Raw genomic sequence first — 26034 nt, forward strand, 5'->3', positions numbered from 1 at the left:
TTCCATGCGAGCAAATCTTTCTATCTTATATTTGGAAGTGGTTGGAGAAAACATCTTGCATCTTATGTGCTTCCAGAAGAGTTTTCTAAAAGAAAGTAGAAATAGCTTACTGATAGAAAGTGGAAATATTAGAAATGTAGGAATAAATTATTGTTAAGTGTTAAGTAATTATAAGGAATTTTTATATTATAACTATATCCTGTTTTCTTGACTAGACGTTGAAAAGTTTATAAGGAACTTTTAAATTATATTTATATCCTGTCTTCTTTTTTTTTTTTTTTAAGATTTTATTTATTTATTTGACAGAGAGAGAGACAGCCAGCAAGAGAGGGAACACAAGCAAGGGGAGTGGGAGAGGAAGAAGCAGGCTCCCAGCGGGGATGCCTGACATGGGGCTGGATCCCAGAACACTGGGATCACACCCTGAGCCGAAGGCAGCCACCTAGCGACTGAGCCACCCAGGTGCCCCATATATCCTGTCTTCTTCTTTTTTTTTTTTTTTTAAGATTTTATTTATTTATTTGACAGAGATAGAGACAGCCAGTGAGAGAGGGAACACAAGCAGGGGGAGTGGGAGAGGAAGAAGCAGGCTCATAGCAGAGGAGCCTGATGTGGGGCTCGATCCCATAACGCCGGGATCACGCCCTGAGCCGAAGGCAGACGCCCAACCGCTGTGCCACCCAGGCGCCCCTATATCCTGTCTTCTTGACTAACAAACCAATATTACCATCTCCATCTAATACCAGCTGATACCTACGAATTGCATAGCAGGTGCCAGTCCTGAAGCTTATTTTGGGCACTCTGAAGATGGTATTAAGGTGGTCTTTCTGGTTCTAAGAGAAGCAGATGCTATTCAGGGTCAGAAGGGTTGCAGTTTTTAATGCACTTGATCCAACTTACCAGCATGCTTTTTGTTTTGTTTAGATTGGTTTTATTTCTAAGTTGAGGCTTTCCCAAAGCTCCAGTTCTAAGTTTACAGGAGAGTCCATGAGCCTCCCAAGTCATTATTCTACATCCAGGATTGTAATCCCCAGTATTGTAAAGACTGAGGAAGGGTCTCCTCTACATGGCAAGGAAATCATCTGCTTTAGGAGGTTGAAAGCCGACACTTGCTGAGAAGCCTAGAATGGCCCAACTAAGCCACAACTATTAAAGAGGGATAAGTGTGTGAGGCCACACGTCACAGTCAAATCATCAATAGAGCCATTAGGAATATGGGGCAGCTTTCAGAGCTTCTGGTTTGTATCCAAATTCACATCTAGTCTACCATTGTGATGATCAGGGATATTGGCCTTTTTTTTTTTAATTGTGTCCTTGTCTAGTTTTGGTAATAAGATAAGGCTAGCTTTTAAAAATTATTTTGGACATGTTTCCTCTCTTTGTTTTTTTGGAAGTGTTTGAGAAGGATAGGTATTAAATCTTTTTGGAATGTTTGGTAGAATTCACCAGTGAAGCTGTCTGGTTCTGCACTCCTGGGGAAGCTTTTAATTACTGATTCAATATCCTTGCTAATAATTGGTCTATTCGAATTTTCTCTTTCAAGAGTCTGTCTTCAAAGATTGTTTCCAGGAATTTATCCATTTCTTCCAGGTTGACACTTAATTGTTTATAGTAGTCTCTTATGATCCTTTGTATTTCTTTGGTGTCAGTTGTAACTTACTCTCTTTTATTTTGGATATTATTTATTTGAGCCCTCTCTCTCTGTTTCTTCTGAAGGGCAGGGAAACTTCTCCTGGGAACTTACCCTACCTGGCTTTTTCTCCTATCTCATTGGTTAAAATTGAATCACATGTTAATGCCTAAATTGATTACTTACTTACAAAGCTAGATAAGACCATGATGATTGGCTGAGGTACAAGACAGGCTTCCCTCAAAGAATGTTATTGAGAGGAAGAAGATACCTGAACAAAATATACTGTTAGGAAGGAAGAAGGAAAGTGGATGGCATGTAGGCAATCAGCATTGTCTGCTCTATTTCTAAAGTGGTTGTTACATTCCTGTAAGCAATACGTGAGTCCTTAATTGTCAGGCCTTTTGTTTGTTTTTGCCAGTCTAATGAGCATAAAATGGTACTCTTTGTTGTATTCTTTGGCATTTTTGTTCTCAGTGGGTTGTACACCTTTTCAGAAATTTATTGGCCCTTTGGGTTTTCTGTTCTGTGAAATGCCTGATTTATGTTCTTTGTCTTATATTCTCCTGAGTTATTTGTATTTTTCTTACTGATTTGTAGCAGTTTTAAAAATATGTTCCTAATAATAATTGTAAAGTTGTGTTGGAAGTGTCCTCTGCCAATGTATGGCTTGTCTTTATTTCTGTTTTAATTTAAAAAAAGTTTTCATAATTTAGAAATTTGTACTTTTTGTATCTCATTCAGAAAATCAGTTTTTACATCAGGGTCATAGAGATACTATTTTAAAGTAGTCTTCATCTTATTGAATTTTAAATGGATATCAACCTTTTATATAGTGTATACTAGCAGTCTCTAAAGTGATGTGGGGACTCTTCCATAGGATCTGTAGGATCAAAACTATTTTTATGGTGGTATTAAGATGTTATATGTCTTTTTCACTCTTATTCTTTTATACATGTAAAGTAGAGTCTCAAAGAGACTACATGACCTGTGATATCACAGCAAATTGAAAATGCCAAAGCAAAACTAGAAACCTAGTTTGTCTTTTATGTCAGGCATTAAAGTGATTTGCAGAGATGTAAAACAATGCTGTCTTCTGAATAAATCTTTTGTTTGTTTGAGAAATAGTTTTCTCCCTACAAAATATGCGTCTTTATGTAGATGTATATTGGATTATTGTTATTTTACTTTTTTATTTTTTATTTTTTAAATATTTTATTTATTTATTAGAGAGAGAGATCACAAGCAGAGGGGAGGGGTAGAGGGAGAAGCAGACTCCTCGCTCAGTGGGGAGCCTGATGTGGGACTCGATTCCATGTCCCTGGGATCATGACCTGAGCCAAAGGCAAACAATTAACTGACTGAGCCATCCAGATGCCCTGTATTATTGTTATCTTAAAGTGAGTTCATAAATTAAAGCTTTGTTTTAGTTTCTAACATATTAAACATTGAGAAATATAACTTACATAAATAAAGGCTCTTTGGAGAACTCAATAATTTTTAAGAATATAAAGGAGTCCTGAAATCAAATTTGTGAACTGTTGCTATATATGAACAGTAATTTTTAACTCATAAATTTCCTTACCTCGTAGCCATGTGTCAAAAATTAGAACATTTATTTCATTGTCCCTGGGAAAATATGATTTGGAAGACAGTTCTGTTCTCATAGACATCTATGTATTTAAGTAGAGATAATTAATTAGAATTATCTATAATTTTCATTACCCATCTACTACAATCATCCATTAGCCCAATGGGTACTGTAAAATTATAGAAAGAGCATAAGTTTTAGTGTCAGATAGATCTGGACACTCTGTAGCTTAACCTAGGAAGTCATTCTGTCTAAATCTCAGCTTCTTGGGGCACCTGGGTGGCTCAGTCAGTTAAGCGGCTGCCTTCAACTCAGGTCATGGTCCCAGGGTCCTGGGATCAAGCCCCGCATTAGGCTCCCTGCTCAGCAGGGGAGACTGCTTCTCTCTCTCCCTCTGCCTCTGCTCCTGTGCCCTCTCTCTTGCTCTCTCTCTCTAATAAATAAATTAATAATAATAATAATAATAATAATAATAAATAATAAAATCTTTAAAACAAATAAATCTCAGCTTCTTGAACCAGGTTCAGAAGAAAAAAATACTTAATTTTTAGTGTTGTCATGCAGAGTAAATGTTTATATAGGGCCTCAATAGATGCCAAGAACAAAGTTGGTGCTAAATAAAAAGTAGCTGCTATTATGTTAGTATATTGTTTTACAATGTATATTATCAATTACTATGTTCTCTTAAGATCATTTTGAAACCCTATACATGTGATCAATAAAATGAAAGTTAAAGATACTATTCATTACCTATCACATTACAGAATAATGTTTTAAATGTTCAGTAATGTGGGACAGAGTGGGATACAATTCTGTGACTGGGAGTGTAACATGGTAACTTTATGAAAATATGTATCAAGGACCTTAATGATCCATATATTTTTAACTAATTCTGCTCTAGAAAGCTATCTTTTTTTTTTTTTTTTAAGATTTTTATTTATTTATTTGAGAGAGAAAGAGAAAAAGAGGGAGGGAGAGGGAGTGAATCAGCAGGGGGAGTGGCAGAGGGAGACGGACTTCCCACTGAATCCAGAGCCTGATGCTGGGCTGGATCCCAGGACTCCGAGATCATGTCCTGAGCTGAAATCAAGAGTTGGACACTTAACGGACTGAGCCACCCAGGTGCCCCTCTAGGAAGCTATCTTAAGGAAATTGTAAGAATGATATTCATTGCAGAATTACTTATAATAGGAAAGAAAATGGAATCAACCAGTTGTGCATCAATAAAATGTGAATTATGCTATATCTATGGAGATGATCCTTTTGCAACCATTTAAAAATGTTTTCAGAGGTTTTTATGAATGACACAGGAATAAGTTGATTATATAATTGTGAGAAAATGAGTATATAAAAATGTCTATATATTTCAGTGATATTGAAAACAAAATAGAAATAGGAAAAGAATAGAAAGGAAGGAAATATATCAAAATGTTAACAGTGGTTATCACTTAACTGAGCTTTACAAGGTTTTTTTTTTTACAGTAAATATTTTTTTTTCGATATTGAAGTTTTATTAAAAAAAAAATCTTTGGTACAGATTAGCAATTTTCCATTCCAGCCTTAGGATTACTGGGGTTGGAGAGGATTCTTTTATGACGATAAAATCTCTGATCCGTGTTCGGGAGGGAGTAGTCCATTTGGTTGTGTGTCTTTCTTATTAGGAAGAGCAGAATGTGGCTGAGGCAGAGGATACGGACTCAGCTGCACCTCAGGAACAACTGTTGGATCTTAATTAAGTGGAATGTTCTTCTGATTGCCCAGTGTTGTGGCTGAGGGCCTTGACTTTGAAGCCAGACCTCTGGTTCATAGCCCAGTTCTGCCACTTGTCTTAGCTGAGTTAATATGTGGATGAATTATTTAACCTGTGTGTGCTTGCATGAATATCACCACATGTAAATTGGGAGTAATAATGTTCTCTATGCCATGGGGGGTTTGTGAGAATTAACTGAGATATTACATTTAAAACCCCTATTAACTGTCGGTGTTACCCCATAATGAATTCTTACTATTTCAGTTATTATAGCTCTTCCTATTAGTTGAAGTAATTATTACCTCATAACAAATTACCCCAAAACTTAGTTCCCTAAAATAAAAACAATAGTGTATTTCGTTCATGAATCTCAGTAATTAAGAGTTCATCTCTGTCCATGTGGCATCAGCTGGGATGGCTCACCTGAGGGCTGTGGGAATCTGCTTTCAAGATGGTTCACTCACAGAATTGCTCCTGACTTCCCCTAAAAGCTCAGCCAGGGCTGTGTACCCCAGGCCTCTCTTCTTCCCCAAGTGGGCTTCTTGGACTGCACAAGCTTCTTCATGGCATGATGGTGGGGTTCTAAGAGTAAGCATCTCAAGAGAAACAGGCACAAGTGCATCACATTTTAAAAACTTGTCCTCAGTAGTCACCTGCGATTATTTTAATTAGTCAAAAATCCATCCAGATTTAAGAGGAAGGAACATAGACACCCACCTCTCCATGGGAGGAGTGTTGAAGTCACATTGTAAGAAGAGGATGAGAACTGGGACATACTATTGCAGCCGTTGTTGAGAAATACAGGTTTCCACAGTAATAGTCTACTAACCTGTTAGATGACATAAATTCTTGGCTTTCTCAACCACCACCAGCAGCAATCTTCTGTATCAAAGTCTGGTATCAAAACAATCTTAATACTTTTTACAACATGCAGATTATGGGTGACTTTTAATTTCTTTTTAATACTTTTCTATATTTTCTGCTTTTTTTCAGTGTTGAACACTTATTACTATAATAAAAAATTTTAAATGAAAGGATTACCAATTTTTATGGTGTATAAAGATATTATGTATTCTGTTTATACAGAATTTCTGTATAGAATTTCTTAAGTCAAAGTTGAAAATCTGTTAACACTCCTTCTTTCTCAGTTTGGTCATATTTATAGGAACAGTGACCTCTAAAATGAAAGAAAAATAAAAAAATGATTCTATTCACAAATATTTCTAGGTTAAAAGTAGGGTTCCTCAGGGCAAACTTCAGTGCTAAATATAACTCACAAAACCATAAAATGTGGTTCTCACCGTGTTATCCTTAGAACTGTGGGTTGCAAACAACTGATGAGCTGCTGCTGGCTTTTACTGCTGGTGAACGTGAACAGAGAGCAATTTCTATTCATCTGTCAAGAAAGGCACACAGTAAATATGTGAGTAGGTTTGATATTGATAAGATCCATGCAAATAAACTTGCAAATAAGGCAGCACTCTTGAGATTTTGGGAAATGGCCAAAGAGGCAGTTTTGTCCAAAAAACCTTGGATCTGCCCCGATCACACACAAAGCTATCTCTCTGACTTAAATGTGTTTCATTCTCAAAGATGCCAGGCATAGTTCTTTGAAATATTCACGTTATCTTTGCAGCTGTAATATATTTCTTCCCCTAAAATGGGAAAATTGTTCATTTTAAAAAGCAAAGACCATTTCAGGTTTGAGGCCAAAAAAAAAAAAATCTGTTTCAAAGAAGAAAAATACTTTACAACAATTTAGTTTACTTTCAAGTGGCAGGTATTGTTATATACGTAGAAGACATAGTAAAGTACTCAGGTAAACAATGGACTGAATGTCATACTGGGATTTAGAAGGCGTTAATACAACTTCTCAAGTACATTAATTTAGTCCTGGGGACAGTTTACAAGATAACAGATTTTTGGCTCAAATATAATTTTCATTTACTGAGCATGTGTTATGTTCCAGGTCATTTCCAAAGCACTTTACTTACATTAATTCATTTGATTTATTCAACCACCCTGTGAGGTAGTTAATGCCATTATCACCTCCTTTTACAGCCTAGAACAAAGTGGTTAAAAACTTGCCCAAGGTCACACAGTACTGCAATCAGTCAGGCTTCATATCCAGATCGTCTGGCTCTCGCTAGAACCCAAGTTCTTACCCACTGTGCTCCTTATTGCCTTGCAGATGAGTTTTTTAAAAAGTTAAAGTGCTTGGAAATTTTGCATTAGATGATTTTAATTGTGCAGTAGTGCTTGGAAATTTTTGTTTTAGCTCAAGAGAATATAAGAAGTATCTGCAGGAGATTGTTTCAGAGTTCACATACAAAAACCAAAGAGGCAAAGCAGATCTCAGAAAGGGAGGTTAGGCAGTAGATTATTAAATTGCTCAACTTTCTTTACATCTGGAAGTCAAGTCTCACATGTTCAGAATCTGGGCACGGGCTTGATACCTTGCACTATTTGTAACAAGAATTTGGGGAAGTCACTTCCTCTCTCCTGGGTTACTAACAGCTAACCCACCAGCCTCAAGGGGTTGTTAGAAAACGCAAATGAATTATTGTGGTTATCAAATCTGGTTGCCAGCTATAAAGTCCTCATTTTCTGTTAGTTACTGCTGTGATCAGGCATCATTTGTTTTAGAAAAGCAATTCAGAAATACCCACTTTTAGGAAATCACATTTGGTAGTTTTCTCTACATTTGATACAAGGTATGTCAAATGTTTAGCGTGGTGCTTGTTTATGGTCACACTCCATAGAGTCTCGCAATTATTACTTAATTCTAGCAGACGTCTTTGATTTGGGGGAGCAATAAAAAGAAAATAGCTCCTGGACAGGACAGACGCTGCTGAACTGAAGATCTGAAACATGTGTCTTCTTGGCCTCCCTTAATTGGCAGGGCTGTAGTGTACTGAAGACATTTGGGAAATCTAATCCACATTTTCAGTTTTCAGTAATAATAATCCCTCTCATTTATACTATTTATTTTGTACACTTGTGCCAAGGCTGACTTATTCATGGTGGCTCTCTGAGGGTGGTTAAGTATTCTGAGGTCACATCCAGGTTTGATGAGATGGGGTGTTATGATCACTGTTTTCTAGGAGGAAGGAGTATTTGCCATCCCTAGACTATCCTATAAGGTTTTTCAGATACTTTTGATTCTACTTCTTCATCATACCCTCAACTGTGGGCCTCCACCTTTGTCAGGGTTTACAGTGTCCCCTGATGGTACAAGGAAATGGAAACTGTGACCCCTTTTCTACCATCTCTGTATTTTTCTCACCGGCACATGCTATCAAGCTTTGTATATCCCTTCTCAGGTCACAGCCCTTGTCTTGAAATCTTGTATGGATCTGGACACATAATAGATGGCTCATATATTTCTTATGGAATTAAATTTTAGTGAATTAAAAATTCACTCCTAACTGACTGATTGATGTTTAAGGATGAAAATCTCAAACCTTAAAACTGGAGCTGTTAACACTTCCCCCGTTCTTCTGAAAGACCAGATATTTCAGTTTCTGTGGGTGGAAAGGATGCAGAGAGTAATTTAACTGCCCGATACGGTTCTCAGACCATTTTTGACATAATGGTCGGAGGACTAGGCAGCTGTCTAGCAACTACGAAGGCTTTATGAGCAGGATACCAAAAAAAGGATCCAATAGCTGATTCAGTGACCATGGGGACTAGGGGAGAAAAAGGCTCAGTAGATAGGAATGAATGCTACTTTCCGCTGCACCTTTCTGACATTTAGTCTTCTTTTGTTTTGTCCACAGTTCACCTTAACCTTTTATTTTCTTTGTGCATGCCCAGAAGTTTATTTTCTAGATCCCCTTTATTGACACTGCTGATTTATCTACACATTTCACTTCCTTTTCTAGCTGCTTAATAAAGGTCATGTTTATAACTTTAGTATTGATGATGTGCCCAGTAGGCCCAGGTGTCAGCTTCTGTAATGTCCAATAGAATCCCTTTCCACAAGACAAAATCCTAAGATTCCATTCTGGAGTATCTGAGTTTTCATAGCTCCAAGTAATGACTTTTGGTCTGCAGAGATATATACTATAGTAATAATAACTTACTACATACTGGCCACTGTCATGAAATTGATCTTTTTAAAATGAACAATTTAATGGCATGTAGTACATTCACAATGTTGTGCAATCAGCACCTCCATCTAGTTGCAAAACATTTCATCACTTCAAAAGGAAACCCATACCCATTAAACAGTTATTCCACATTTCTCCCACCTCCCCCAGCTCCTGGCAACCACCAGTCTGCAATCTGTTTCATGGATTTGCCAATCTGGGTATTTTACATAAATGGGATCATATGTTTTGTGTCTGGCTCCTTTTGGTTATCATAATGTTTTTGAGGTTCATATACTAACATATATCAGTACTTCACTTTTTGTTTTATGGCTGAATAATATTCCTTTTTATATATACACACCAAACTTATTCATTCATCTATTAGTGAACATTTGGGTAATTTCTCCCTTTTTTTGCTATAATGAATAATGCTTCTATAAACATTAGTATATAAATTTCTGTATGGACATAGTTTTCATTTCTTTTGGGTATATACCTAGCAGTGGAATTGCCGTGTTTTCATAATTCTGTGTTGAACTTTTTCATTAACCACAGTGGTTGTACCGTTTTACATTCCCACCAGCATTGTATGATGGTTCCAATTTCTCTACACCTTTGTCAACACTTGTTATTTCAATTTTTGGTTATACCCATCCTAGTGTGTGGGAGATGGTATCTTACTGTGGTTTTGAATTGCATTTCCGTAATGCCTCTGAAAGTTGAGCATCTTTTCTTGTGCTTGTTTGCTGTTTTATATCTCTGCAGAAATGTCTTAAGACTTCTGCCCATTTTGACTGGATTATTTGCCTTTTTGTTTGTTGTTTTGACTTGCAGATATTTTGCCCCATTTTGTGGGTTGTCTTTTCACTCTCTTGAGATTTTCCTTTGATGCACAAAAGTTTTTAATTTTGAGGAAGTCCGATTATATTTTTTTCTTTCATTGCTTGTGCTGTTGGTGTCATAGCTAACCATCTATTGCCAAATCCAAAGTCATGAAGATATACTCCTTTGGTTTCTTCTGAGAGTTTTATAGATTTAGCTCTTACATCTAGTTTATCCATTTGAACTTAAAGTTTATGTATGGTGTGAGGTAGGGTCTGACTTAATCCTTTTGCATATGAATAATCAGTTGTTCCAGTAGCATTTGTTGAAGATACAACAAATTTCCACATTGAATGGTCTTGGCACTCTTGTTGAAAGTCCATTAGCCACAGATGTTTGGGTTTAATTCTGGGCTCTCAGTTCTATCCCATTGATCTGTAAGTCTATCCTATGCCAGTACTATACTGTTTGGATTACTGTGTTTTGATATGAGGAAGTGTGAGTCCTGCAGTTTTATTTTGTTTTTTAAATACCATTTTAGCTATTCAAGGCCCCTTTACAATTCCATATGAATTTGAGAATAGGCTTTTCCAATTATGCAAAAAAAAAAAAAAAAGCCATTGGAATTTTGGTAGGGATTGCATTGAATTTATAGATACATTCTAGGTAATATTGCTATGTAATAATAATAATAATAATAATAATAATAATAATAAGACATTTTCAATCCATTAATACAGAATATCTTTCTATTTATTTAAGTCTTCTTTAATTTCTGTCAGTAGTTTTTATAGTTTTCATTATACAAATCTTTCACCTCCTTGGTTAAATTTATTTCCAGGTATTTTATTATTTTGGATGCTATTATAAATGAATTTGATTTCTTATATCTTCTTTGGGTTGTTCATTACTGGTGTATATGAATACAAATTATTTTTATAATTGCTTTTGTTTGCTGAATTCAGTCGTCAGCTCTAGTAGATATTTATTTATTTATTTATTTATTTATTTATTTATTTATTTATTTATTTATTTCTAGTGGATTTTTTTGGGATTTTCTAGATATGTAAAATCATGTCATCTGTAACTAGAGATAGTTTTACTGCTTCTTTTCCAAATTGTATGCCTTTAATTTTTTTTCTTACCTAGTTGCTCTGGCTAAAACTTGTAGTACAATGTTGAATAACAGTGCTGATGCCTGCTCTAGGTTTTTCATAAATACCCTTAATCATTTTGTGGAAGGTCCCCTATCACAGTTTTCTGACCTTTTTTTAAATCAAGAAACGGTATTAGATTTTGTCAAATGCTACATCAGTTGAGATCATGTGTGTTTTTTCCCTTTGTACTATTAATATGATGTATCACATTGATTGATTTCCTTAAGTTGAACCATTTATGCCTTCCTGGGATAATCCCACTTGGTCATTGTGTATAATGCTCTTAATATACTGTTGGTTTGGTTTGCTAGTATGTTATTGAGCATTTTTTGCATCTATAATGATAGAGCTATATTAGTCTGTAGTTTTCATTTTGTATAGCATTCTTGTCTGGCTTTGAAGTAATCCTAGCCTTGCAGAAAGAGTTCACTTCACTCCTCTTTTGTTTCTTGAGAGAGGCTAATGATTGGTGTTAATTGTTCTTTAAATGTTTGGTAGAATTCACCAGTGAAGCCATATGGTCCTGGGCTTTTCTTTGTTGGGAGGTTTTTTGTTACTTATTCAATCTCTTGTTATACGTCTACAGAGATTTTCTGTTTCTTTTATAGTCAGTTTTAGTAGTTTGTGTGTTTCTAGAAATTTGTCCATTTCATCAAAGTTACCCAATGCGTTGGTACAGAATTGTTCATAGTATCCTTATTTTTATTTCTCTAGATTTGGTAATGATGTCCCCACTTCCATTTCTGATTTTTTTCATTTATTAGTCATCTTCTTTGTCAGTCAAACTAAAAGTTTGTAGTTGTGTTGATGTTTTCAAAGAACTAAAATTTGGTTTCATTGACTATTTTTTCTATTCTGTATTTCACTTATCTAAGCAGTGATCTACATTATTTCCCTTATTCTGCTAGCTCTGGGTTTGGTTTGCTATTCTTTTTATAGTTCCTTAAGATGTAAAGTTAGTTATTGATTTGAAATATCTCTCTCTCTCTCTCTCTCTCTCTCTTTTTTTTAATTTCTTTAGTCGAGTGAGAGAGAATACAGGTTGGGGGGTAGAGGCAGAGGGAGAGGAAGAAGCAGACTCCTTGCTGCAGGGAGCCTGATGTAGAACTCAATCCCAGGACTCCGGGACTGTGACCTGAGCTGAAGGAAGACACTTAACCAACTGAGCCACCCAGGTGCCCCTGAAATTTATCTTTTTAAAATACATTCATTTTCAGTATAAATTTCCTCTGAGCACTGCTTTCACTGCTTCCAAAATGTTTTATATGTTGTATTTTCATTTTCATTTGTCTCAAAATATTTTCTAAGTTTCTGTTCTGATTTCTTTTTTGACCTAGTAGTTAGTTAAGATGATGTTGTTTAATCTTCATGTATTTGTAAATTTTCCAGCTTTCTTTTGTCACGTATTTTTGGCCTCATTCCATTGTGGTTAGAGAAGATACTTTGTATATTTCAGTCTTTATAAGTTATTGAGACTTGTTTAGGGCATAACATGGTATATTTTGTAGGTGTTCCATGTGCACTTAAGAAGAATATTAATTCTGCTATTGATGGTGACATGTTCTATATATGTCTGATAGGTCCAGTTTGAGTATAATGTTATTCAAAGCCTCTTATTTCCTTGCTGGCCTTATGTCTAGATGTTCTATTTACTGTTCAAAGGAGGATATCGAAATCTTCAACTATTACTTTTTAATTCTTTCAATTCTGTCAGTGTTTCCTTTGTATATTTTTGTTCTCTATTGTTATGTGAATATGTTTATTATTTCTTCTTGAAGTATTGACCCTTTTTGTATTTATCTATCATCTATCCATCATCTAGTTATCTATTGTTCTTCTTTGTGGCTTGTTACAATTTTTGTCTTAAAGTCTATTTTATCTGATATTAGTATAACCACTTTAGCTCTCTTTTGGATACTACTTGCATGGAATATCCTTTTCTCGTATTTTCATTTTTAACCTATTTCTGTCTTTGGATCTAAAGTGAACCTCTTGTTACAGGATCTGTTTGTATTATGGTGTTTTTTGTTTTCTTTCTTTTTCTTTTTCTTTTAATCATCCTACCAAACTCTGATCTTTGACTGGGGGAGTTAATCATTTATATTTATGGTAACTACTGATAGGGAAGGGCTTTCTTTTGTCATTTTGCTATTTGTTTTCTGTACGTCTGATAGCTTTTTTGTTCCTCATATCCTCTATTATTGCCTTCTTTTCTACTTAATTCATTTTTTGTAGTGTCCTGTTTCGATTCTCTTCTCATTTTTTTGTAGATATTTTAAGACTTTTTTTTTAGTGGTTACCATGGGGATTATAATTAAAATCCTAAACATATAACGGCCTAGTTTGAATTGATACCAATTTAGGATTTATAGCATACAAAAACTGCACCTGTATAGCTATCCCCCTTATGTTGTTATTATCATTACAAACTACATCTTTTTGCACCGTGTGCCCATTAACATTAACATAGATCATAATTATTGTTTTATATCTTTGTCTTTTAAATCCTATTGTAAGTAAAAGAGGAGTTACAAACCAAAAATATAATACTGGCTTTTTTATTTACTGTGTAGTTACCTTTACCAGAGTTCTGTATTTCTTCATACTGTTTTAAGTTGCTGTCTGGTATCCTTCCATTCTGCCTAAAGGGCTCCCTTTAGTATTTCTTATAGGGCAGTTTTTCTAATGATGAACTTTCTTAACTTTATTTTTTCTGATACTGTCTTAATAGTCACATATATATGAGGTGTATATATAGTATATAGTTTTTCTAATGATGAACTTTCTTAACTTTATTTTTTCTGATACTGTCTTAATAGTCACATATATATGAGGTGTATATATAGTATATAGTGTGTGTGTGTGTGTGTGTGTGTGTGTGTGTGTGTGTGTATACACATATATCTTTGTCCTCCTTTTGAAGGAAAATTTTGCCAGATACAGGATTCTTGATCGGCAATTCTTTTCAGCACTTTAGAAAATTTCATTTTTTCTCTCTTATGGCCTCCAAGAGGAGAGTTGCTTCTCTTTTGCCAGTTTCTAGATTCTCTTGTTGCCCTTGTTTTTTGACAATTTGATTATGACGTGTGTCTGTGTAGATCTCCTTGTATTTATCCTCTTGGAGTTTATTGAGCTTTTTGAATGTGTAGATTCATGTATTTTACCAGACTTGGGAAATTTTTAGGCATTATATCTACAGATATTCTTTCTGGTTCTTTCTTTCTTTCCTCTCCATCTAAGGTTTCCATTATCTTTATGTTGGTATGCTTGATTTTATCCAAAGTTCTCTTAGGCGCTGTTCACTTATTCTCACATTCACTGATTCTTTCTTCCGCCTACTTAAATTTGCATTTGAAATCCTCTGTGATTTTTTTTTCATTTTAGTTATTGTACTTCTCTTTTCCAGAATTTCTGTTTGGTTGCTTTTTGTAATTTCTGTCTCTTTATTGATATTCTCTATTTGTTTATATATTAAACTCTTTTTTTTTTTTAGCCCTTTGATTTATTAAGACAATCGATTTAAAGTCTTTGTCTAATAAGTCCAATGTCTCTGCTTCCTCAGGGACAGTTTCTGTTAACTTCTTCTGTTGGTGGACCATAGTTTCTTGTTTTTTTTTTGTTGTTGTTGTTGTTTTTTTGTTTTGTTTTTTTCTTTTTTGCATGCTTCATAGCTTTTTAGTTGAAAACTGGAAATTCTAATATTATAATGTGGTAACTCTAGAAATCTGATTCTTCCCCTTTCTTTGGGTTTATTTTTATTGCTTGCTATATGTTATAACTGTTTGTTTTGTGACTTTTTGTTTTTAAGGGGGGAAGGGGCAGAGGGAGAGGGAGAGGTAAAATCTCTCTAGGGCAGGGCTCTATCTTATGACCTTGAAATCATGACCTGAGCCGAAATCAGGAGTCAGACACTTAACCAACTGAGCCACCCAGCTGCCCCTATTTTGTGAGTTTGATTTAATTTTGTGAAGTGTGTGCTCTTTGTCACATGTGATCTCTGAGGTCTCTATTCCTTCAGCTTGTGTTCCACTAGTGTCTTGCCAGAGATTACTTTAAATTGCAGGCAGCAAGAAAAAGAAAAAAAAAATGAGAGCAAGAACAACAACAAAAAAAATCAAAATAGAAAGAAAAACAAGAAAGAAAAAATAGGAAAAGATACCCCCCAGACCTCTTCTGGTCTTTGCATTGGCTTTTGCTAGGTCTCTCTTTCAACACTGTCAGGCCGTTTCTCATCTCTGGATTAGCCTTAACTTCTTGTTTGCACTGAGTGCACAGAGCAGTCAAAGGTAAAAGCATTGGTTTCTTTTTTTTTTCTTTTTAGATTTTATTTATTTGAGAGAGAGTGAGAGAGATCACAGAGGGAAAGGGAAAGGAGACTCCCTGCTGAGCAGAGAGCCCAATGAGGGGCTTGATCCTAGGACCCTGAGATCATGACCAGAGGTGAAGGCAGATGCTTAACCAGCTGAGCCACCTGGCACCCCAAAGCATTGGTTTCTTATTAGGTCTTTTCTGGACACATGCATGGCTTTTTTTTTCAATTCTCCAGTATACATGACTGTTCTATATGCCCCATTTCCCAAAAAAACTCTCTCCCCAGCTTTTTCTCCCTATCTTTGCTTGCTGTATTGTATGTCTCAATCATAATCTTTTGTTCCAGGTAGTTGTGGATTGTTTGTTTACATTACAAGGAATTCTTGCCACTTTTCCACCCTAAGTGAGTTCTCAGTTAGGCAAAACAAAGTCAGATACTATCCATTTTTCACCCAGGTATGCCCTGGAAGATTAGAATAAGTAAATATAGTTCTTTGCAAGTAAGGTCTTCTGTGTTTCTTCTGGAACCAAGGACCAGGATTGCACAAGAGAGAAGCTAGCAGCCATCTTTAAGATCACTTTGAACAAGGAGGGAGTTGGGGCAAGGGCAAATAAAAAATATCACAAATCTTTCCCGGCATTTTTAAGTTTCCTTTCTTTTAATTCGGTCCTGACTTGGTTGTTATAAACCCTGGATTATTTCTCAGAATTCTGACAAAGTTGATTCTGCTATTTGCTTGATTTCTTGGTGTTTCTGTTGGGACATGGGCTCTTGGAGTTGCCTGCCCTGCCACGTTCACTGATCTCACTTGCAGTTATCTCCGGGGCCTTAGTTGTTTTGTGACATGATACAGGTTCTTCCTTGAATAGAGTGAAGACCTATACATATAAAGTCCTATTTCCCATTTACCTTTTTGCCCCCAATTTAATTATCTACATGTATTTGTTTTAGAATATATACATTTCAGGTCTTCTTTGTACTTTACCAAATCTATACCCTCATTTAAACATATTTAAAATATAGTTGAAAATACTTATTACAGAAATGCTCTCCATTTTTTCCCCACATAGTTTCAGATTAAGTAAAGTGAAGATCATTTCACAAGTAATTGTTGTGCAACTTAAAAAAAAAATTGGCTACTGAAAATCAATTTGAATTGTTGACAAAGGTAAGGTTTTTGAACAGAATGAAACACAAACTCTTGTGAAGTTAAAACTGATTGTTTTCTTGGTTGAGATTTTTCAATGAGAAATAATTACTATAGAATTTTCAAGACTATAATAGAGATAAATAGAAATTAACTTTTCTCAGCTATTTTGAAAATGTCATTTTAAACTTTAATATTAGATTGCTATTCAATACTTTATAGACTAATGTGGTTAAGGATGTTTTGGGGAAAGCATTAATGTATGAGTTGTAATTGAATTCTCATGTTATATAGTCTAACTTAATTACCAGAAAGCAAAGTTACCTGAAAAAAAAGATATCCATGTTAAGGAATATAAAAAACACTAAGATAAATAATCAAAAGGATACCTTTTGATGAAAATTCAGACTTAATTGTAGAAGTTGTGAGACTGGAAGGACTTTAAAGGTAAAGTTTTATTTCACTGGGTTTGGGAAGATAGTGAACACATGAGGTAAAGTTGGGTTTTTTGTTAGTTGTGTTTTTTTTTTTTTTTTTTTTAAGAAGAGAAAATGTACATAGACTGTTTGTGTCTCAGGGAGAGGAAGTGGAGCACAAAAGGCCACCTAAAGGATGAAATTCCTATAAAGAGTTTTCTGAGCCACTTATATCAACTGCTCAGAACTTAGATTTAATTAAATTTGCAAGGCTGGGGTGGGGGCAGGACAATAGCCTGTTTTAGGGACAGAGTATGAGCTTTAACTTTAACTTTGAATTTCCTGGCCCTGATCCATTGGTGTCACTACCTCAGTGTTATTTAAATGCAGGATTTTCGATTTAATTTCCTTTCAAGGGAGACATAAAAAACAGTTTCTTTTTTCCAAGAAACTGCCAACTAATCTCCCTGGATTTTATTAGGTAAACAGTTGCATTTTCAGTAGAGGAATGCAGTCTGTGTGGTAGCATGTTAAAACATTATAGTGTAAATGTATAGATGAAGATCCTAAAAATTAAACAATTATTAGATTATTAATGGTGCTGAATTAGTTTATATTCATTATATATGAATATAATATGTATATGAATATAAGAATATGTATGAATAAACTCAGTGAGGGAATTGCTAATTGTAGAAGAGTTTTGCTTAGGATACTAAAATTTAAATATAAAAATATTGAGTTATTTCTTATTTCTTAATTTCCCTTTCATGCCTTAATTACAACTTCTGCTGTTGTATTTTGTAATAATTTGTAATAATTTCTCAATTTGTAAGAATATTTAAGCTAATCCATCTTTTTATAAACTTTAAAAATGATAACTTTGATCATATATCATCTGCATTTATCTGAATACTTTTTTTATTGTTAGTAATAGAATAAGAAAAAAGTGCTGATTCTTTTCTAACTATTGACTTTATCTTACATATTTGATTACTAAGCAGTTACTATATTGAGACTACCAGAAATCAAGTCAAGTAATAAAATAACCAAATACAGAAATTTTTAGAATCTATATGGGATGTCTGTGGTTATTATATATTTTTAAGAGGTCTTTGCCAGACTCCCTTCCACTATAAGCCTTTTGCACACAGGTTCCCTCTTCTAGCATTACTCTTCCTTTCTTTCTTCATCTAGTTAAATTCTTCTCATTCTTTAGATTTTAGATCCGACTATCATAAACTATTTAAACTAAGCAAAATATGGATTATTACATACCAAAACCTATGTTACAAGCCAAAACAGTAAGCAGAGGAAAACATACAATGTCAAATACATTTATTACCAAGCAAGAGGAGAAAAAATGAACCAGGAAATAGAACAATGTAAGCATAAAGAAAGTAAGAGACAGAACACAATAAGAGTTAGAGCAGAAACAGTCAAACCAAGCAGTTGATCAAAAGATTGAGAAAACTTAAACATTAGCAAATCTGATTTCAAAACAAAATCAACACAAATTAAGGATGAGAAAGAATATGAATATAATTTCAGAGATTAAGAAAATGATAAGAGAATGTTATACCCATGCATTTGAGAATCTGGATAATGTATTTACATTATTTTCTAAGAAAAGATAATTACAAAAATTGATTCAAGAGATTCAGAAACCTAAATAGATCAATAACTATAGAAGAAATTGAAGAAGCAATTCTTCACCTTTCTTCTTATCTACCTTAATCCCCTTGGGTGGATTTATACTGAGTATTCAGGACAGTGGAAGAGAAAACAAGCATGCAGTTCTCAAATTCTAGAATTTGGGAGCTCAGTAAATCCTCCTTATTTCCAAGTCAAGGCCATCCTCCTCATGGTTCCAACCTATGTCCCAATTTCCTCCACTGAACTTGCCACAAGAAGTTTCTAACCTCTAATAACTGCATTTGCATGATCTTTCTGCATTATTTTAATACCTGACGTATGGAAACAGGAACGGCCAGAACTGGTTTGGCATGTGCTGCGTAGTGGAGTCTAAGGGAAATCCTTTACTCCAGGAGGTAGGATTTCAATCAAGTCTTGGCTCACCTAACTCCCATTTAGGATTTCAATAATGTAAACAACCACTCCACACCTTCTTCCTAGTTTTCCTGTTTCCCCAATGTTTCTTCTTAATTTACTGGTTTGATACATTTTATTTCTAATAATCACTCAATTCAATATATGCCAGTTTGTCAGAGTTAGCAAAAACTGAAGTGAAACCAAAGTTAGCACACGTATAAATGAAAAATATTGACCAGTCTTAGTTAAGAACATTAATACAGATTTTCTAAATAAAGTATTAGCAAATTATCCAGTAGCACGTGTATTAAAAAAATAGTACATTATGACTAAGTATGCTTTGAGGCAGGTAACAGAAACAGTGACTATAACATGAAGATGAAATGTGCTTTGGAGATTTTGTGTCTATATAAATGTCTATATAAAAGCCTTTGGGCCTGTGTCTTTTTTAGTGGCAGACTTTTAACCATTCTTGCTTAAAATTGATCAGATTTTTTAAATGTAATGTATTAGAGAAGGGAAGTATACTAAGTTGTTTGCTTTTCTGGTTCAATCCCTCCCAACATTACTCCTAGCTCCCAGCCCTCCCTATCTCCCTTGCATCTTTGTTTCTTATTTACATTAGACCTCCAGTGTGCTGATGATATATTCCTATTTTTGGAAGGTACTAGGAGGTATTTCTTCACATTACTATCTACTGATGCTTTAAAAAGTTTTCAACCTAGGATTTATTTTCATCTATTCCATAGCCAAGCAGAAAAATATGTGATCAAAAGATTTCAATGGTTCTATGTGTTGTATATTCTTTACTGGCCATGCCTGTTTCTCCCATGTCTTATTAACTGTGTGTCCCAGTGTGGTTTGTTCAGAAACATTCTCTTCCCCAAGGCATACTGTCGAAATTCAATTATAGTGACCCACACTTGAATTTTCTAAGTGTTCATGTCTTTTGCCATTCCAAAGGCTCCTTCAAACATTGTAAAGACTCCAAAAGTCTCCAAGGGACACATGGGAGAAAAATTACTGGTATATTCTTTTGAACAGATATATAGGTGACAGATGAGAAGAAAAGGAGCCAGTGGTATCTCGTCTTTCAGCAGTTCTGCTTTCTGATACTCTCCAAACTTCCAAATGAAAAACACAAAAGAAAAATGTAGTGTCCTTTCTTTTCCAGGTGATTATGTATCTGGTGAAATGTGTGTGTGTGTGTGTGTGTGTGTGTGTGTATGTGTGTGTGTTTAATTTCTCCTATTTTAAAATATGAGCCGAAATACATTTGAATTATGATATTGTCTCCAGATTCTTTAGAGAAAAATAGATTTTATTAAGTTACAGAATTATGGCAAATGTGAATTGTGTGTAGCATTTGTGTAGGGTGTGTGTTCTTTTAAAAATTGAGTTGGTTGAGGGACCATTTAAATCTGATGTGCTTATGTGGAAAATACCCTTGCTTGCTATTATTCTGCAAAGCCCCACCCCCATATATATATAAAAAATATATAAAATTATATATATTACTAACAAGTAAACACACTAGATAATTTGCTTCCAGTGATTAGCATAGAAATAATGATGGCTTCAGGATAAATATCCATAAAGCAATGCCTTCAAATGTACCTTTTTGTGGAAAAGGTTAATCTAGCTTATTATTGGTGTAATTAGAAAATCTTGAGAACAGAGGTTCACGGTTTCTATGTGAAGTTCTGCCTTAATTATGCAGGGAGAGCACACCTAAATAGAGGAGGAGCTCATATTTAGAAGTAGTGGCCACCGCTATGTGGTGGTAACACCAGCTCTGAATTCACATACATGCTCATTGTTTTTGTTTATTAGAGGTTTTCCTGAGAGAATAGCATTGTATGTGTATGTGGGCAGTTTCTATTCAATATTTATAAAAGTAAATGACTGTGAATTCATTTACAAGAATGTCTCTTTGTTTAAAAAATGATCGTTTTATCATTTTGAATACTTTATACTTAGAGTAGAAATTTGCAGACGAAATTCTTTACTTGTGATTGTGTAGACCTTGACAATGGTATATTGTATTACATCTATAAATTGTAGGGAATAGTATATTATTGAATGTTCAACACTAATTGTTCTTTTACTTCCAATTTCCTTAGAGTTTAATAAATTGATTTCTTTGCATGTTTCACAACCTCTAACAAAGTACTATTCTAAAACCTTTAACCAGATCAAAAAAATTTAACTAGTTTCCTTATCACAAAAAGCCTCAGCACAATTGACCTGCTGACCTTAATTCCCAGGAAACTGTCACATTACTTCTTTACTCCTTTGTCTAACTTAACAATGTGACCCAAAATACTGCAGAGCTTTAAAGTTTCTCAGCATTGTAAGGTCAAGCTTTGGTCACCATAGTTACAGTTTAGATCTGTGGGTCAGAGGTCAAATAGATTAATGATGTCAGACACATCTTTAAATGGTTCTAACACTACTTCACCATGTGGTAAACAGCTGAGCATATTTGATATGACAAAGGCATTTTTCAGTCTTGCTAATAAGATCTTTAGAGACATCTGATAGAAAGGCATTTTCTATAAGAACTTGTGATATAGGGCTGTGGAGTAGGCGGTGATAGTTGGCTATTAGATTTATATCATCAGATGGAGTTTGAAAAAGGAAATGTAAATAATTGAGGTTGTACTTTCCGGCACATTTTCTGTGTTTTATCTGTCTATGTACATATCTGTCATCAATCTAATTGATAATCAATTTATAAAAATAGGTAACCTCAATTCCCTATTCATTGGTGGTTAAGCATATGAAAATGGATAGAACACACAAAATTTTCTGAGTTAAGAGTATATACTTTTTTTGTGTGAAGACTTGTGGAATTTTTTTCTCCCGATTTGGGAAGTATGCATTTAAAATAGTTATATTTGTTTAGGAAAGTATGTTTCAGAAGCTCTCACATTAGAGATCAGGTAAATTCTCCATCTATGTTTTATATCCAAATACTTTTTTAATGGCCCCAGAGTCTCCATTTACAGATCTTGGGATTCTATATTCAATTTTGTTGTTGTTGTTGTTCCAAAAGGAAATTGTTCCCTCCATTTTAAATCAGAATGGAAGACAAAAAAAAAAAAAAACACAACAAAAACCCAAAACTATTAAAGTGAATACTACTTCTAAAAAAAAAATTCAAATGTTATTTTTTTATAGATAAGAAATACTTCTAAATAACAATTTTGAAAAAAATCCCAGAAACATGATGAAGGAAAAATATTAAGTGAGATGAGATTAAAATTATTATTAAAATATACTTAAGTGAATAAAAAAATCACCAGACCGTGACTTAAAAATGTGAATTACACTGTAGAATACTTCAAAAAATCTCTAAACATGGAATTTTTCAGTCAGTGGGCAGAAATATGTTTAAGCAACATGCTTAGGTTAAACATTAAAAGATGCCCTGTTCTGGAAGGTTTTGTTTCCCATGTGTATTTTGTGCAGCTGTAAGATTTAAGCTTTCTGGAGCATTTGCTCTTGATCTCATACTATAAAGGTAGACAAAGGAGAAAGCGAGGAGGTTTGGCAGCTGGGAGGCGTTAATATGGAATTTAATAGCAAAAAAGAGGGGGTTGGGACTTTTCTAGGTGAAATGGAGATTGGCAACTGGGAGGAGGAAATAAGTCTTGGTGTCTGAGAAGAGCTGCTACTGCAGTTGCTTGTGAGTTTCGGATGACAAGCTAGCTTTCATGTGAATGAATGGATTGTCTCCTGTTTTGCTTTCAATTCAAAGAAAATCGTTCTCTTGTAGATATCATGGAAACCAACTACTCAGCAAAGACATTAATTGCTGACCTGTTTGGCAGCACTTAGAGACATTGGTTCAACAAACTGATGGAGTATTCTGTTTGGTCATTATGCCAGGAGAATGGCAAATCAATATTTAACTACCTTTTGAAGAAGCCATACCATTAAAACATTGGTTTTGTATACAACTATTTATTTACACACATGGGAAATATCCTGAAATGCAAAAAAAAAAAAAAAAAAAAAAAAAAGTGTATTCTAAATGTAGAAGTCAAAATATCAGATTGAGTTCTGGCCTTCAGAATTTGAAGTATCTTTCTATTTCTTAAAACTTGATGTGTGCCTTGCTTTCAGATTTCTTGCTCCTGATACATTATTAACATGGACAAACCTACCAATACTTAGTTCTTAATATTTGTTTACTGAAAATGCGGAATTTGAGGAATTAGCTTTTATTTACTCTTCTTTCATAAAGTAACTCAATTCTTGTCTACTTCCTATGCCTTTTTATTTATTTTGTCAGTGCTTGTGTCCTGGTCAGAATTGTATACGTTTTGCTACTGTAGCAGGGTTTACCCATCCTGAGTGCACATTAAAATCACCTAGGCACAGTGCCCAGGCCCACCCAAGATCAGTTGAGATAGGATCGTGGAAGAAATGTGTGCTTTGGAGCCAAACTTCCCTGGGCTCTGGTTCTGCCATGAGGTAGCTATGTGCTATTCCACAAACTCCCTAACCTCTTTTGTCTGTAAAACAATACTTGATTTGAAGGGTTTTGTGAGGATTTTATAAAATATTGGTATTAGCTTCTAGGCTCATCCATGGTACCTAGGAAACATTCAATAAAGCATAATAATAAATGCTAATAATAAATAGCACTCTCTCTGGTTACCTCACTGTGGGGACCGTGAGCAAGTCACTTAACCTTTTCAGGCCCATTTCTTTACATACAGAATGTGGCTACCACACTGGCCACCTCAAAGAATACTTCTGAGAATCAAATTATAGATGTCTGTGAAAGGGCTTTGCAGATAGAGAACTATGTGGCAATGTAAGATAGAGCTTTTATACCAATTGCTAAGGCTGCTAGTTCCAGGCTTAAAGAAAACACCATGAAAATTTGAAACTATTTGTGTGAGGAATATAATACTTCATTTATCATTTTCTCAGAAGGTTTCCTGGAATGCTCTAATGAGTTGCAGATTACACCATGGCTCCTGTGTCACTGAATACTTGGAGTGATGATATCTATGAAGAAGAATATTTTCACCACCTTGTCCTATCACTGTTTGGCATTTGTCTTACTGCTCTCTATCACATAGAGTTAATGCAGACTTGGAGATTTTCCTTGGCGTTTTCCAACTCTGTATATCCCTCTTGGCTACAAAGACCACTTCTTTAGGAAAGACAAATTGCCTGGAAGTCATTCCCTCCCTCCTTTCTGAGCTCATCTTGTTATTTTTACCTAAGGATCTTTGAAGCCCCAGGAGAGAGTCAAATGCCAACCAAGTCGGATTCAGCTAGAATTGTCCCCCTCTTAGCATTTTGCTTTACTCAGTTCATACTTTTTTGCCCTTAGCGTGTTCTTTTATGTTTCTAGGCTTTTATTTTGCAATGAATATAGCTTTATTGTTTTAAAGCTATTGTTTATTGTTTTATAGCTTTATTGTTTGTTTTCTATTGATCCATGTCACATATAAAGTGCCATATCAAATATTGCTACAGCTTAGTAATTACCTTCAAGTCTATAAACCAACAGCTCTGTAACTGACCCAAAGTCAGGGCTCTAAGTGATTAAATTTTCTTATTTTCCAGTAGTACCGAATATCAGTCCATGATATGCATTCACAAAGTATAGGCTGTATGACAACTGTTGCTGCAGTGAAATAATTTTGTGTGCATTTCATATTTTACATAGTACAGGTGGCAGTGGTTCTCAAACTTAGCATGCATCTGAATTACCTGGAGGTCTTGTTGAAGCACAGATTGTTAAGCCCCACTTCCAGAATTTCCCATTCTGTAGCTCTGGCATGGGACCTGAGAATTTGCATTTCTAACAAGTTTCCAGGCCTTGCTGCTGCTGCTCCTGTTCTGGGGAACACAACATAGTACCCACGGATGTGGTGAGTGCTCATTTGTACTGCACAGATCCCTTCTCAGAGTAGGGCTCTCATTCCCAACTGTGACCAGTACTGGCTATGATGGCTCCCAGGCCCTCTCCGTCAATTGCCCTCATCTGATGGGGCTGCCTCACTTAAGGCTCTACTCCCCACTGTACTCGCACCTCACATAAAACGATAGTTAGTGCCGGGATTGCAAAAGCAGTCCTTGCCTCTCTGTTCGGGGTAGTTCAGGATAAAGAGCTCCTTTGGGATTGGCTGAGTCCTCTGTTGCAATTATATCACAGCCCAATTTTTCTCTCTGCCTAATCTTGCTTCCTTTACTCTCAAGAGCACTCTCTGATTAATCTTTATCTCAAAGTCTGTGTCCACAGACTTTGGCCTGCAGAAGTAGATAATAAAATAATGTTGTAGTTTTTAAGTACATATCTGACGGTAATTAAATATCCCAACTCATTCTTGTGTAGGAGCATGAGGAAATACGTTGTGGCTTATTTGGTGATTCGTGAGGCCCTAGCCATCTAATTCACTACCAGAATCACCGAGGAGGGCAGTACCTAAGCTTCTGATTCTCTGATTTAGAGTTTTTATTCATTCTCCTTAGCTCTTTTATTGCCTTCCCTTAGCATGGAAGTTCTTCTCTTTTTAGGCAGATTTGGTCACTGTCTTCTGTTCTGTTCATCTGCATTCTAGTTGCAAAGGTTTTCCCACTGTTGCCATTTCCCAGCTCTGTATTTGTTGTTTCATCTACAATAAACGTTTTTCAAGAAGCTCTTGAAATTTCATGTCTTTCATAAAGCGGGTTGTTGTTCTACAGTGGGTTAGAAGTAGTATAACTCTCTGTCTCCAAATCCACCCTACCTAAAATCATCAGATGTGTTTCTCTCCAAGGATTTTTACTGCTAATAATGACTAGTTCTAATGCTACATATGTGATCAGTACTCAATTAAGCACTTTAGAAATATTAACTCTTTTAATCCTCATGGTACCTTATGAAGAAGGTATTATGTTCCTATTTTAGAATAGAAGAAACCAAAACATTGAGAGGTTAAATAACTTTCCAGAATCATGTAACCAAGAAGCAGTGGAGCCACAATTTAAATCCAGGAAGACTGGCTCCAGAATTTGTGCTTTTCACTTGTGCAGCATGCTACAAATGTTTACA

At 35.1% G+C, this 26034-nt stretch overlaps 1 protein-coding gene across 2 annotated transcripts in view; it reads left to right on the forward strand.

The window, feature by feature from the left end:
- Positions 1 to 26034, forward strand: part of MACROD2 (mono-ADP ribosylhydrolase 2) — a 1878458-nt gene that overhangs the window by 310221 nt on the left and 1542203 nt on the right. The window lies entirely within an intron of this gene.

Source organism: Ursus americanus, chromosome 22 (assembly GCF_024610735.1).
Source record: "Ursus americanus isolate L20-20 chromosome 22, mUrsAme1.1.p, whole genome shotgun sequence".
Classification (NCBI taxonomy): Eukaryota; Metazoa; Chordata; class Mammalia; order Carnivora; family Ursidae; genus Ursus; species Ursus americanus.